Below are 12,742 nucleotides of genomic sequence, written 5' to 3'. Positions count from 1 at the left end.
AGTTCAAAAAGTTCCAAAAAGTAACACCAGGTGCATGGTCTAGGACATGTGCAAGGGTAAAGTTCCACAGTAAAATACTTTGTATTGCTCAAAAAGCACTTTTTGTGTGTCCCAGAGCCTAGACTGTGTTTACGAACAAGGAACCACTCTTAGCATGGGTGCGGTCACATGATGACGTCACAGACTCGTTCGCGAATGGGACAGGTGTCCATAGGAGATTTAATGTGCAGGGTCTGTTGTACGCATGTGCACAGGTGTTCTACGGACAGTGTTTGAGTCCCCGAACTAATTAAAAGTGCACCACACGTGCAGTAGACAGTTCCAAACCGGGGCGATGTTCGTAGGACCCGAGGGTGGGATGCGCACGCGTACAGGTGTCCGCTGGACAGAGTTTGAGTCCCTGAACTAATTAAAGATGCGCCATAACTTTGCGGTCATGTGGGCGGCTTATGTGTTCTACGGACACATTTACTCTGATTGCAGACAAAACACACAGGGGGTTGTTATTAGGACACCCTGTTTTGACTAATAACGGACATGCAGACAGATTATGTGTCCTACGGACACCTCCATTTTGATTGTGGACAGTACGAACAGGCACAGTGTACCTAGGACACCTTCATTTTGGTTAATTGCAGACATCCCGGACAGCCACGCTGTCTGCGGGCACCCTAACTGCTTTTTTTTAAAAAAACACAGAGAAATATAGGAACAGTACACATAATATTTTATTATTGTACAAAAAATGAAATTATGCAAGAGAAAAGGGAAGCAGAAATTGCAACATATACAGGGGAATTAGGTTTTTGTACATGGTTCTTCATTGCGTAATGAAGTATGTGGTTCATTACACATCTCCGAATCATACCTGATACATTTTTGCCAACATAACATTCACAACCCCTTGTATGAAAACTAAATACACATGTGATGTCATATTTTTGATATCATCTTTGATGTCCTGAGTGTTAGTCTTAGCAGTGCATGGTGGTGGTGTGAGTCATGGTTGCTTAGCTTACCATAACTGGCGAATTCCAGGAGTTTTTCGATTTTACTTGTACCCATAACATCCTTTTACAAAGTTTTTTTTACTGAATATATAATAAGAATAGTGATTGTGCTGCCAGCCAAACTTGTGAACCAGTCAAAATGTTTCATGTACACTGGACCAAGACTTTTATTGCAGTTCAATTTTAGCCAATTTGTGGCCATTCAGACCCCAAACTCCTCAAGAAACTTCTTAAGCTGGGTCAAAGTATTAGGTATTAGGTTGGCAGACCAGAATTTGTGTATCTTATTTATTTATTTATTTATTTGAATGTGTGTAGCACACAGCGGCCCTGAGGTATTGTGTCACTGTTACAGAAGGTTTTGCTTTGTATATACGTGTGTGTCAAGGAGCAGTACAAAAAAGGCATAGAGTATGTTATATACAGAGAAGGAAGATGTGCATGTTATTTGTCAGGAAGTACAGTTTCCGGTGGCAGTGACAACATCTATAAATGTATATTGGGGGGATGGTTAGTTGAACAGGGTGGTTTCAGTAACGTCCGCATAAGAATAATAATGAAAACCATGGGTCAAGATAAGAAGCATAAGAGGCCTAATATAAATATTAAACAAAATCGGTGTTCAGGCCGATCCTTGTGGAACACCACAGGAAAGTGAAACAGGGCTGGAGCTGAAAGGGGAAAAGAAACCGACTGGGAACGGTCATCTAGGGAGGCCGTGAACAAGTCAAGCTCCTGGCCAGATAGGCCTGCAGCAGAGAGTCGGGATAACAGGGTGGGATTGACGACCATGTCGAATGCAGCTGAAAGATCTAATAATAAGATTGCTCTGACACCAGGTGGGCCAGGTCATCCAGAACTCAGTTCAAGTCTGATTCAGTACCCCTTCCTGGTCAAAACCCAGACTGAAATGAATCAAAGTACCAAGAGGATTCCAAGAAAGTAGACAGCAGAGGGGAAACCAAAGCTTCCAAGACCTTCATAAGGAAGGGTAGAAGAGAAATAAGTTGATAATTGGCCAGCAGTCCGGGGTCCAAGGAGGTCTTTTTTAGCCGAGGGATCACCTGGGTATGCTTAAGTGAAGGCATGATCACCCCATTCGTGAATGAACCATTTACTGCTACAGTAATAGGAGAGATCGGAGCCCCGCGGGATTCCTTCAGGAGAGCAGGGGGATAGCATCAGCAGGGGAGGCTGATTTCAAACGCTGGATGGCCTCAGATATGTCAAGATTCGAAAAAGAAGGAAAAGTGGACCAAGTCCCATTCGCAGAGGAGATCACAGAGCATCAGCAGCCATCTTTGGGCCCCACCATTAATGTTATAATGAATAGAAGACATTTTGGTCAGAAAAAAAAGAAGACAATGAATCGCAGAAATCTTGAGGGGGCGGCACCTGGGCACGCACTTTCGCAGGAATGGATAGGGATAGCATCAGTTTAAATTAGGACTTTTGGTTGGTTTAACACTCCCCACCACTTTGTGGCTAAATGCATTTATCACTGCATTATGATAGGCAGTGAGAGTGCAGCGAAAAAAAGATTTGGCTTCTCAAGAGTAATAACTCACCGCTTTCTCTGTGCCTGTCTACAACGCAGTTTACCTACTCTAAGTTCATCAGAAAACCACGGCTCCAGTGAGTGGCTCCTCTGCTAACATAGTCTGAGAGGGGCCAACAGATCAACCGTGGCAATAAAAGAGGCATCCAGTGAGGAAAGGGAGCATAAGGATGCCTGGCCACACTGTGCTTGCAAGGAGGTAATTAGCACAGGGTTCAATACCCTAAGCCAACTGAGCTTTAGAATGGCAGGTTTGGCAAGAGGAGGAGTGGGAACCACCAGGGGAATCAAAAAAGGTACCAAACAATGGTTGGACCATATTACAGGACTGTGAGAGGATATAATGATGGATGCCCCCGGAGCAAAGACCAGGTCCAAAATATTGCCATGTGGTTCAACAACCCACTGAGGTAGTCTTAAGTCCAATATAGTAGCCAAGAATTTAGCTACCTGCCCAATCATGGCAGGGTTAATGGGAAGATTAAAGTCACCCACAATCAACAGATCAGGGTATTTGAACTGAAACTCCAGCACCAAGGCTGGGAATTCTGCAAAGAACAGACTATCGACCACAGGAGGCCGGTAGATCACTAGCAGTGTGAGTGTTGAAGTGGGGGACACAGAAATATGTGCCAATAGGCACTCCATTTTAAAGGGAGTGCTTAGGGACCGTGTAAGTAACTTCATGCTTGCTTTTGTAAATAGTGGCTAGACCACCCACAGGATGGACTGCCTTGCGATCGACATGAGCCAATTCATAGCGAGGGGGAAGAGACTGCACAATGGAGGGGCCAGACACCTCGCCCAACCAGGTCTCAGTTAGAAACAGAAGGTTGGGTAGGAGGTTAGACACTAGATCATGACACTCCATAAAATGGGCCACCAGAGAGCAAGAATTCAGAAGTCTGCATTGCAAGTTAACCACATGCTTAGTTTTAGAGGCAGTGGGGATTTGTATTGCAATAGAGAGGTGTACATGTGATTTCACCATCATTTTACACATTACAGCTATTGTCAAGTAATAATCTGTTTTAAAGAAAATCCCATTTTACCCCTATTACAATTATATTGCTTGTGACGTGCACTGCATTGTGGATTCTAAAAAAAATAAGCTATTTGTCTAGTTGTAATGCTTTTGTTTCCTGTAAATACTTGTTATTCTAGAATGTGCTGTAATAACCTAGTTATTTCTTACCCTTTTTTTAAATTACTTCACTATGCTTTTTAATCACTTATGCAGGCAACCTTGCGGTTTGTGCAACAACAAGTTTGCAAAAGTTACAGAAAGGATGCATTGGGCCTCATTACAACCCAGGCGTTAAGGGTTTAACGGCGCCGTTAACCCTTAACGCCTGATTACCATTTTAACGCCTGCTTTCAGCAGGCGTTAAAATGCAAGCCGCTAACCCGCCTTGGTGCTATCTACGGCACCGTAATTTACGGTGCCGTAATTAGCGCCTTCCCCAACCCATTATGCCCTATGGGGCAAAAATGGGAATGGGGAAGGGTAAATGGGGAATGGGGATTTACCGCCCCACTCACCTTGGAATGGGGCGGTAAATCCGCCATCCACCATGGTGTAAACGGAGTTTACACCATGGTGGTAAAGAAGCGAACTTACCGCCTGGGTTGTAATTAGGCCCATTGTTTGCACGTTGTGCTGTTGATCAGTAGATGATTTGGCTAGACAAGTGGTTTAGTGCAAACTAAGCCCATGTTCTACCTCTGTCTGATTATCGGGAAACATCATCACAGACTATTAATGTCATGGACTGAGAAGGAGGATTACGACATCAGGCACTATGGTTGTGGTTGTGGGTGTGGCACTCCATGGTACCTACATGTGGACCTATTCTCATTCCTCCTGTCAGTTCCCAAGGCTGAGCAGAGGACATTGCCTTCAGATGCTGTCCTTGCTTCCTTCACTGTTGTCTGCATCAGATATGGGCATCAATCCCATCCTGTGATTGAAGTTGCTTGGTGTGTGTCCAGCTGCAGAGACTTGAGCTGGCTAACTTGGGGCAATGCTCAGTGAGCACCACAAGATGCAACATTGATGCAGGAGCAGGAATTTGGACACCCCAGTGGAGTATGACAGAACCGGGGACCATCATTCTCTGCAATCTAGGGCTGCAGACTTCCCTGGAGCTACATCTGTGTGGTCCTCTTAGGCCACTATTGATTGAATGTGATGGTATAATGGTGTACTTATCCTCCTCCAGCAGTAGTTTCCATCATCACCATCCACCATAATAGCCAGGTATCTTCGGCTTTAGGGCAGCCTGATGGAAATGTTAACTTTGCCTTGCAGCTTTTGATTCAAGAGAAAGACCTTTGGTGCCCAGAGGAGTATTATGGACCATGCCAGAGCCACGGACCATGATGCTATGTGACCTGTGGGCATTCACAGAGCTACATCCCAGTGATGATCAAATCGTGTGCACCTTCTGTCGAAGTCCCATTGGCTGTTATGAAGAAAATCTTCCCTGATCTCCTGACTGAGATCACGGTGGCTATTAACCACTCCTGCCAGATGGGGCTGGTTCCGCCAGACTTTAAAGATGCCACTGTTATTCCTCTCTTGAAGAAACCATCACTGGACCCAGCTGTTCTTTCTAATTTCCAGCCTATCTCTCTCCTTCCTTTCCTCACAAAGCTTTTGGAGTCTCCAGTGACATCTTTACTCTCCTCATTTCTTGAATCTTCTAACCTCCTGGACCCCGCATAGTCTGGTTTCAGGCCGGGCAAGGGCACATAGAGTGTCCTGGTTTGGGTCCAGGATGACATGACCAGGATGGTGGACCCAGGGGGGTGGGAGCCCTCATTCAATTAGATCTTTCAACGGCATTCAACACTGTCAACCACCCCACCCTGCTGTCCCGTATTGCCCAGATTGGTACATCTGGGCAGGTGCTGGCCTGGTTTTCTTCATTCCTGGCCGATCATACCCAGACTCTCTCTATGGCCCCTTTTCTATCTGGCCCCTCCATCTTAGCTGCGGCGTGCCATAGGGTTCATCTCTATCTCCTATTCTCTTTAATATCTAGATCTGGGTATTTGTGTGTCTCATTCGCTCCTTCGGTGCCAGGTGCTATTCCTATGCCGACAACACTCAGCTTCTGATCCGTTTAGATCTCGATCAGACTGCGGTGTCGTCATTCCTTCAGAGGTGCCTGGCAGCCCTGGGGCACTTGATGAACCACAACTGGCTAAAACTGAATGGTGTTAAGACTGAGGTCTTGGTTGTGGGTTCTCCCCCAATTCTTCACCCTGGGTGTCTTCTTTCTGGCCCTCCTCTCCGGGCCACCTTTCAGTTCCTGTGGTGAAGGTGAAAAACCTGGGCCTGTTCCTGTCAGCATCCCTGTCAATGGACGCCCAAGTAGTGACAGTCTGCCAAGCTGGCCATTTTCAGCTTAAAATACTGAAACAAGTGCTTCCTATGATACCGCTCCTTCTTCGTATTCTGGTGGTTGCAGCTTTGGTGCTTAGCCAACTAGACTACTGTAACTCCCTTTATCTGGCACAGACAAAGGATTTGGTCCTGTGACTGCAACACCTGCAAAATCTAGTGGCTCCCATTGCCACAGGCTCACCCTATGGGGCTCATATTTCACCGCTTTTGCATGCTCTTCACTCGCTCCCAGTGATTCAACGCATTAGGTTTAAGGCTTTATGCATCGTCCATCGGGCGCTGCATGATCAGGGTGAGGAATATCCTTGCACAAAGTTCACCCATTATCTGCCTAAGTGCTGTTTGCGATCTGTCTAGTCTGATCTTCTCTGTGTGCCTCCCTTCCGTCGTGTGCGGACCAGGGATCAAGCCTTTTCCATTGCGGCGGCTCGAGCTATGGAACAAACTCCTGCCTGCCATAAAAAAACTATCCAACTATTTGGCCTTCAGAAAAGCTGTAAAAACATATCTATTCTAGATGTCAGGATGTATTGGCTGTGGCTGTGTGCATCTTCTCTACAGCACCATGATTCCTTCGGTTGGACGTGCACCTTAGAAATTCCCTTAACATAACATAACATAACATAACATAACATAACATAACATAACATAACATAACATAACATACTCTCTGGGCACCATTGACAGGGTTTGATGGTAAACTGGTGTACATACGTTCCTCTCGGCTGCAGTTTCCATCATCCCCAAGCAGCGTCACTGTTTCTAGGATGGTAATGTACTCCTCAGGTGGGTGATTTCCCTCTCTTTGTGAGTCATATAGCACACAACACTTTAATAGTAGACTGCGGGTGACCAAATTGTGCAGTGTTTAGTCCATTCTTTTACCAGATACCATCTTTTATGATGGTTCCTGAGTGTAAGGTCTGGGTTTCTTTCCCTACCAGTATTTCGGGTTGCCTTTTCACCTATTTTTATCTCTCCCTAGCCTTTCAGTGGGGGCATGTGTGCTGTATCAATAACAATACAATTACAATGACTAGCTCCATTTACCATAGGCACAATTAATATGTTGATGGGAGAATTGCAGAGTTAAAGGCTTGCAGTGGACATTGCAGTGGTCAGTGGGGACGTGGCTCAATCAAACACCGGCTTCAGTGTGCAGTTTAAGTGTAGGATGCTGAGAGCAGGTCATAGCAAATCAGACTAAGTGCAGGAACATATTGTGCAGGTGCAATTGAGCTAAGACGCTGTGATTTTACCAGGCCTGCATATTCTCCTTGTACCTGAAAAAGTAATCTTTCTTCCTTCTGGTGAATCCTTGCTCTAGCCCAACTGATCAACACCCCACAACTCATTCTGGATGTCTTTTGCCTCTCTAGGTGACCTCATTCAAGATACGTTTGAAACCAGTGGTCAAAACAATACAGGAAGAATCCTTAATACCTTCATTCTTGATACCTTGACACCTCATCTCATTCAAATATGTATGTAAGAATGTGAGAAAGATATTGAAGGAGTCCCAGTAAATAGTTAAATGATGACACTATTGTATTTTTTTATTTTATTGTATTTCTAGAGCGCTTTACACCAAAGCACTTAACAAAGTGATAAACGGCACAATTCAAATGCAGGTAAAACATTGGCAGAACAGAGCTAATCTTTATGGTGAGATTGGAACAGAGGAAAGGAGGACAGATAACAAAGAGGAAATGTGTTCCTGTGCAAGGGTGCAAGTAATACAAAAGGAACAATTGGGCGCAAGAGGCTGGGAATCTGAAATAAGAATAATAGACTGGGATTGAAGAGAACGTGGTAGGAAGTAGAAAAAAGTGAGCAAGGAGTATTTGGTGGGGCAGATTGTGAAGAGATTTAAAGACAATATAGAGACAGTTAAAGAGCAGATGAGATTCAAAAGGAAACCAGCAAAGTGACACTAAGTGACACGAGCTGAGTTGGGAGCAGTCTGCTGCAGTCCTGTGTTCTGACCACATCGTTGTGTCCAGGAAGTGGTTAACAGCACTGAAAACACCGCGGAGCGGAGCGGAGTTGCGAGCTGAGTTGGGAGCAGTCTGCTGCAGTCCTGTGTTCTGACCACATCGTTGTGTCCAGGAAGTGGTTAACAGCACCGAAAACACCGCGGAGCGGAGTTGCAAGCTTATTTGGGAGCAGTCTGCTGCAGTCCTGTGTTCTGACCACATCGTTGTGTCCAGGAAGTGGTTAACAGCACCGAAAACACTGCGGAGCGGAGCGGAGTTGCAAGCTGAGTTGGGAGCAGTCTGCTGCAGTCCTGTGTTCTGACCACATCGTTGTGTCCAGGAAGTGGTTAACAGCACCGAAAACACCGCGGAGCGGAGTTGCGAGCTGAGTTGGGAGCAGTCTGCTGCAGTCCGCTGCATACGCGGAGTTGTAGCAGGATGGAGCCTGACGTGAGACCGCATCCAGTTTCCCACACGTGGTCACCCCCCATGGGAAAGAAACTAAGTACTAAATCCGAATCGGCCGTGAAACCGGCAAGAACCGGCGCAGTGCAAAGGAGCACGGAGCGGATGGAAATCCTGACAGCGATCCAAAAGCACCTGCCTTCAGAGGGAACGGTGAGTGAATCTGTCATCTTAAACTCCCCCACTCCACCTTCACCTCCCTCTACGAGTGAAACTTTTTCTGAAGGTGCTCCCAAGGCTCAGCCGGAGAGGTCAAATCAAGGGTCGAGCAAGCATAGTGCCACGACTCCACCTGTATGTACTTCTATTATGGTGCCGTCCCCCACCCCGGGTGACCCCAAGAAAACACAAAGCAAACGTGATATCGATATCGATGCTGACGCATTTACACCTTTGGAAGCCCAGTCCCTAGCCGAGCCCTCAGGAAGAGTAGACCTCCTGGATCCTAGGACCTCCATCCCGACCTCTTCCGTGAGTCCAGGGGACACCGTTAGGGTGCGTCTGGAGACCACTGGTAAGGTGAGGTGGGAAAACGCGACGAGTGAAAAGGGGACGCCCGGCACGCGGACCACCGAGAGCCATGGAGTGGCGGGTCAAAGGGAGACAACTGACATGAAGAAGCTCCAAATGCTAAAGGAAAAGGAAAACCTGCGGGCGTGCACTCGCGAACCAAGCCATAAATCGGGTGGCGCCCCACACGCAAAAATGAGTACACAGTACGCTGATACAAATTCTGAGAGTGGTGAAGGAGCGAAGGGGGAAACCCAAAATCCCCAACAATCCCCGCTCAATGTACCACAAAAGGAAGGCCTAGATGGCAGCTATAAGGTCACTCAGGTAACGGCATTGATCCACGGAAATCCTAGTGCTGCGTCACCCACCTTAAAACAAACAAAAAAAGCGAGTAAACATCCTAAAAGACGATCAAACGAACGAAAGCGCTGCTCGGAGACAAACAGCAGCGAAACGGACTCAGACCTAGATACGGACGTAACTACAGATACAGAAGAACTGATAAGACACGACGAGACAGTGATCGAAGCGGACTCAGATACCGAAACTACAGAATCGGCTGACCTGATAAAGAAATCAAAGGTTGCATCAAATTCAGAAATCTTGGAAAAAGGGGAAATTAAAAGCTCAACCGACCACACCTTCTTAAAAATAGGAAGAAAGAGGGTACTCCAAGAAAGCAAAAAAATTGGTCACAAAAGATCAAAGTTCGTATCAGAGACGCCAGAACAAACGAGCAAAAAAGTACGAACTAGAAGACACGCGCAACTAAAGGGGCCCTCCATCCCCCCAAATCAAAACTTCTTGAAGGCCTTCTTCACTCAACACCAAAAAAGAAAAATTCTAACAGAAGACGAAGTATCGGACGCAGACTTGTTGGAAGCAGTAGGGGATCTCCCACAAGCTCTTAAAGCGAGAAAATCTGTTTTCGACGCAAATGACATCCAGAGACAGGAGCAGCAAAACGAAAATGCAAAAGTACAAAGTCTAAAAGACACGGAAGAGCTATTAAGAAACAATATAACAGCTGAGAATACGAATCAAGGCGCGAGGGAAAAACTGACGGCCTCTTTAATTAGCCAACCTACTTCCTACCCAAAGAAAGTAATTCAAGAGACGAAAAGCCAAGCAGAAAACCCGAGCAAGGGATTGGAGGTGGTTAAGGAAGTAGAAGGGCAGATCATTAGCGACGCAAACTCAGAGAAAAACCAAGCAGTTGATGGGGAGCAGCGGGTGGCTTGGACAAGACCACATCTGTCGCTGGTCTCCCAAAACAAACCAGTCTCAGAGGTAAGGGACTTGCCCAAAACCCTTTGGGACCAGGTTTTAGCGAATAAGGGGCGAAGTAATCAAACCATGCTAAATGAAAACGGCCATAGCCCTCGACGAGACTCCTCATATAACGACCTCCAGGCAACTACACGAAGAAAAGAACAAATCCTGGCATCTCCAAAAAAGAGACGTTTAAGTGACATAGCGGCAGCAATGCAAAAAGAGTCGCCGAGTAAAAAACCAGACATGATCGCTATCATGTCGGCTATGACTATTGTGCTGGCCCCATTTTGCAAATTATATGAGGCGATCAAAGAAGAGGTGAAAGACAACACCGCAATTTTATCCAACATGATGAATAAAATGTCTCACGTTGAAAGCTATATCACAGCCATAGAAAATCATGCTACCTCTCCTTATCGCAATTGGGAAAGCAAAATCAGTAAACTCGAGAAAAAGATAGAAATTATGGAACAAATAAACAACGAGCAGAGGGCTCAACTAAACAGCCAAAAACCACAAATTCAGTTATCACAGCCGCAGCCTAAACTGATAGGAAATACCACTCAAACGCTGTTGGCGTGGAAAGAGCCAGTTTTCTTTAACAAATCCACATCCAAAAGGCTTGACGAAATCCAACACCAGACAGTCGATTTAAGAAGTCCACCTAAAGACGAAAATCAGTCCCGAGTCCGAATAAACAGCAAAAAAACGAAGGCACACCTGCAAGAAAAAGTAAATTTAAACAGCCAACAAAGTTTCATAAAGAAGGTAACCTCTCCCAAATCACCGCAAACGGCAGAAGAATTTATGCTACAGTCTGACCTAATGAATATGTCGATCTATGAAGAAAACGAGCAAACAGAGAAAAGCAGAGACATAGAGCAGATAGGGCAAATTGTCGGACTACATTTACATCAAAAGGACGAAAAAGGGGACAATAGAGGGGTCGAAATGGAAAACGGAAATAAAGAGGCCACGGCGACACCGCAACAAAACCGAGGAGTCGTCGTCCCTAAAGAGAGACTTAAGACAGCTTCAGAAAAGGCAAGTACCAAGCCTAAAGGACTCAATGAAAAAAACAGCCCAGTGAAATTAAGAGCCCAAAGGGGAGAAAGAGTAGATCATAAAATGAATAAAGACGCACTAAGAGTGTTCAAGCTTGAGCAAAGAGAGATAGAGAGCGGCCACCTGATTTTGAACAGACCTACAATCATGAAGATTATGAACAAAACGAAATCTTTATACAAAACCAGATCAGCAGATGTGGTGTTAGTAGAACCATACCACAGAGAGAAAAGGGCCAAAGCCTATGTTCACAGTAAAGCAGGAGAAACTGAGCGGATTGACCAACTGGCGTACGAAGAATTAAAGTCATTGGGTTTCACCCTGACTGAGATCACAAAGCCAAGGGAGCAAATATTGGCGAGTAAGAAAAAGGCTGATATCGCCATTAGATCAGTGCACTATAAATCAAGGACGGAAGACCTGTATCGCCAAAACCGCAGACAAGAGGCAGTAGAGAAGGATGGACTAAGAGGGCCCTTCCGTGACCACCACTGGGACAAGGAGATAAAGTAAACCACACGAAAGAGATATCACGACACTCGTGACGAAATCTGGCGACGTTACAGAAGTGATCAGCGGGATAGGGTTTATAGTCGTTCTGAAAGTAGTCCGCCTCGAGGAAGAAAACCAGAGCAACAGAGTGAGGTCGGCATTGAAGTAAGGAGGAGAGATGACAAAAACAGTTCTCCTGACCCCAGAAATGGTGTAAAATCTGTAAACCAGGAATCAGGCCCCTGGAAATGGTTCACTCAAAAATGGAATAAAAACAACAAAAAATAGCAACGACCGGGGCCGTTCAACGTTGGCGATTTTACACTCTGCTACGATGAGGAACGGCCTGAAATAGAGACCTTTACTCTGTGCTCGTGGAACACAAGAGGGCATGCCCACTTGACAAAGGTCGGTGAAGTAAACCTGGGGTTTTACGATATGATATGTCTCCAAGAGACATGTCTGATGGATAAACCTGCATTGGACGGCTACACAGTTGAAATTTCACCGGCAGTGAAAGGCTTATTAGGCAGACCATCGTCTGGCCTGTTGGTGGTGATTAAAACGGGCCAAGGGTTATCGGCTCCAATTAAATGGAAGGAGGCATACGAAGTATTGGTGGTGTTGACCTCGTGGAAACAGATAAGCGACAAAAATGAAATCAGCTCTACAAAAAATGTAGCAATTATAAATTGTTACTGGAACCCTCAACGGATGTCTATCAAAACATTCTGTGACAACATGAGGGGTACCATCGATAAATTGTATGAGAACTTTGACTCGATCGACATCATAATATGCGGTGACTTTAACGCAAAATGCAGTGTCCTAAGGCCCACTGGTTTGGGTAATGAAAAAGGGAACAGATCAAGAGAAGCAGCTTACGAACGAGGGAAAGCCTTGAACCAAGTTATTAAAGCAAGAAATATCCAAAACGTTGCCAATCTCTTCCCCTTACAAGTTAATCTCCCAACAT

The sequence above is a fragment of the Ambystoma mexicanum genome, chromosome 12, assembly GCF_040938575.1.
Source record: "Ambystoma mexicanum isolate Mex_15411 chromosome 12, UKY_AmexF1_1, whole genome shotgun sequence".
Classification (NCBI taxonomy): domain Eukaryota; kingdom Metazoa; phylum Chordata; class Amphibia; order Caudata; family Ambystomatidae; genus Ambystoma; species Ambystoma mexicanum.
Note: the sequence above shows the minus strand (reverse complement) of the source record.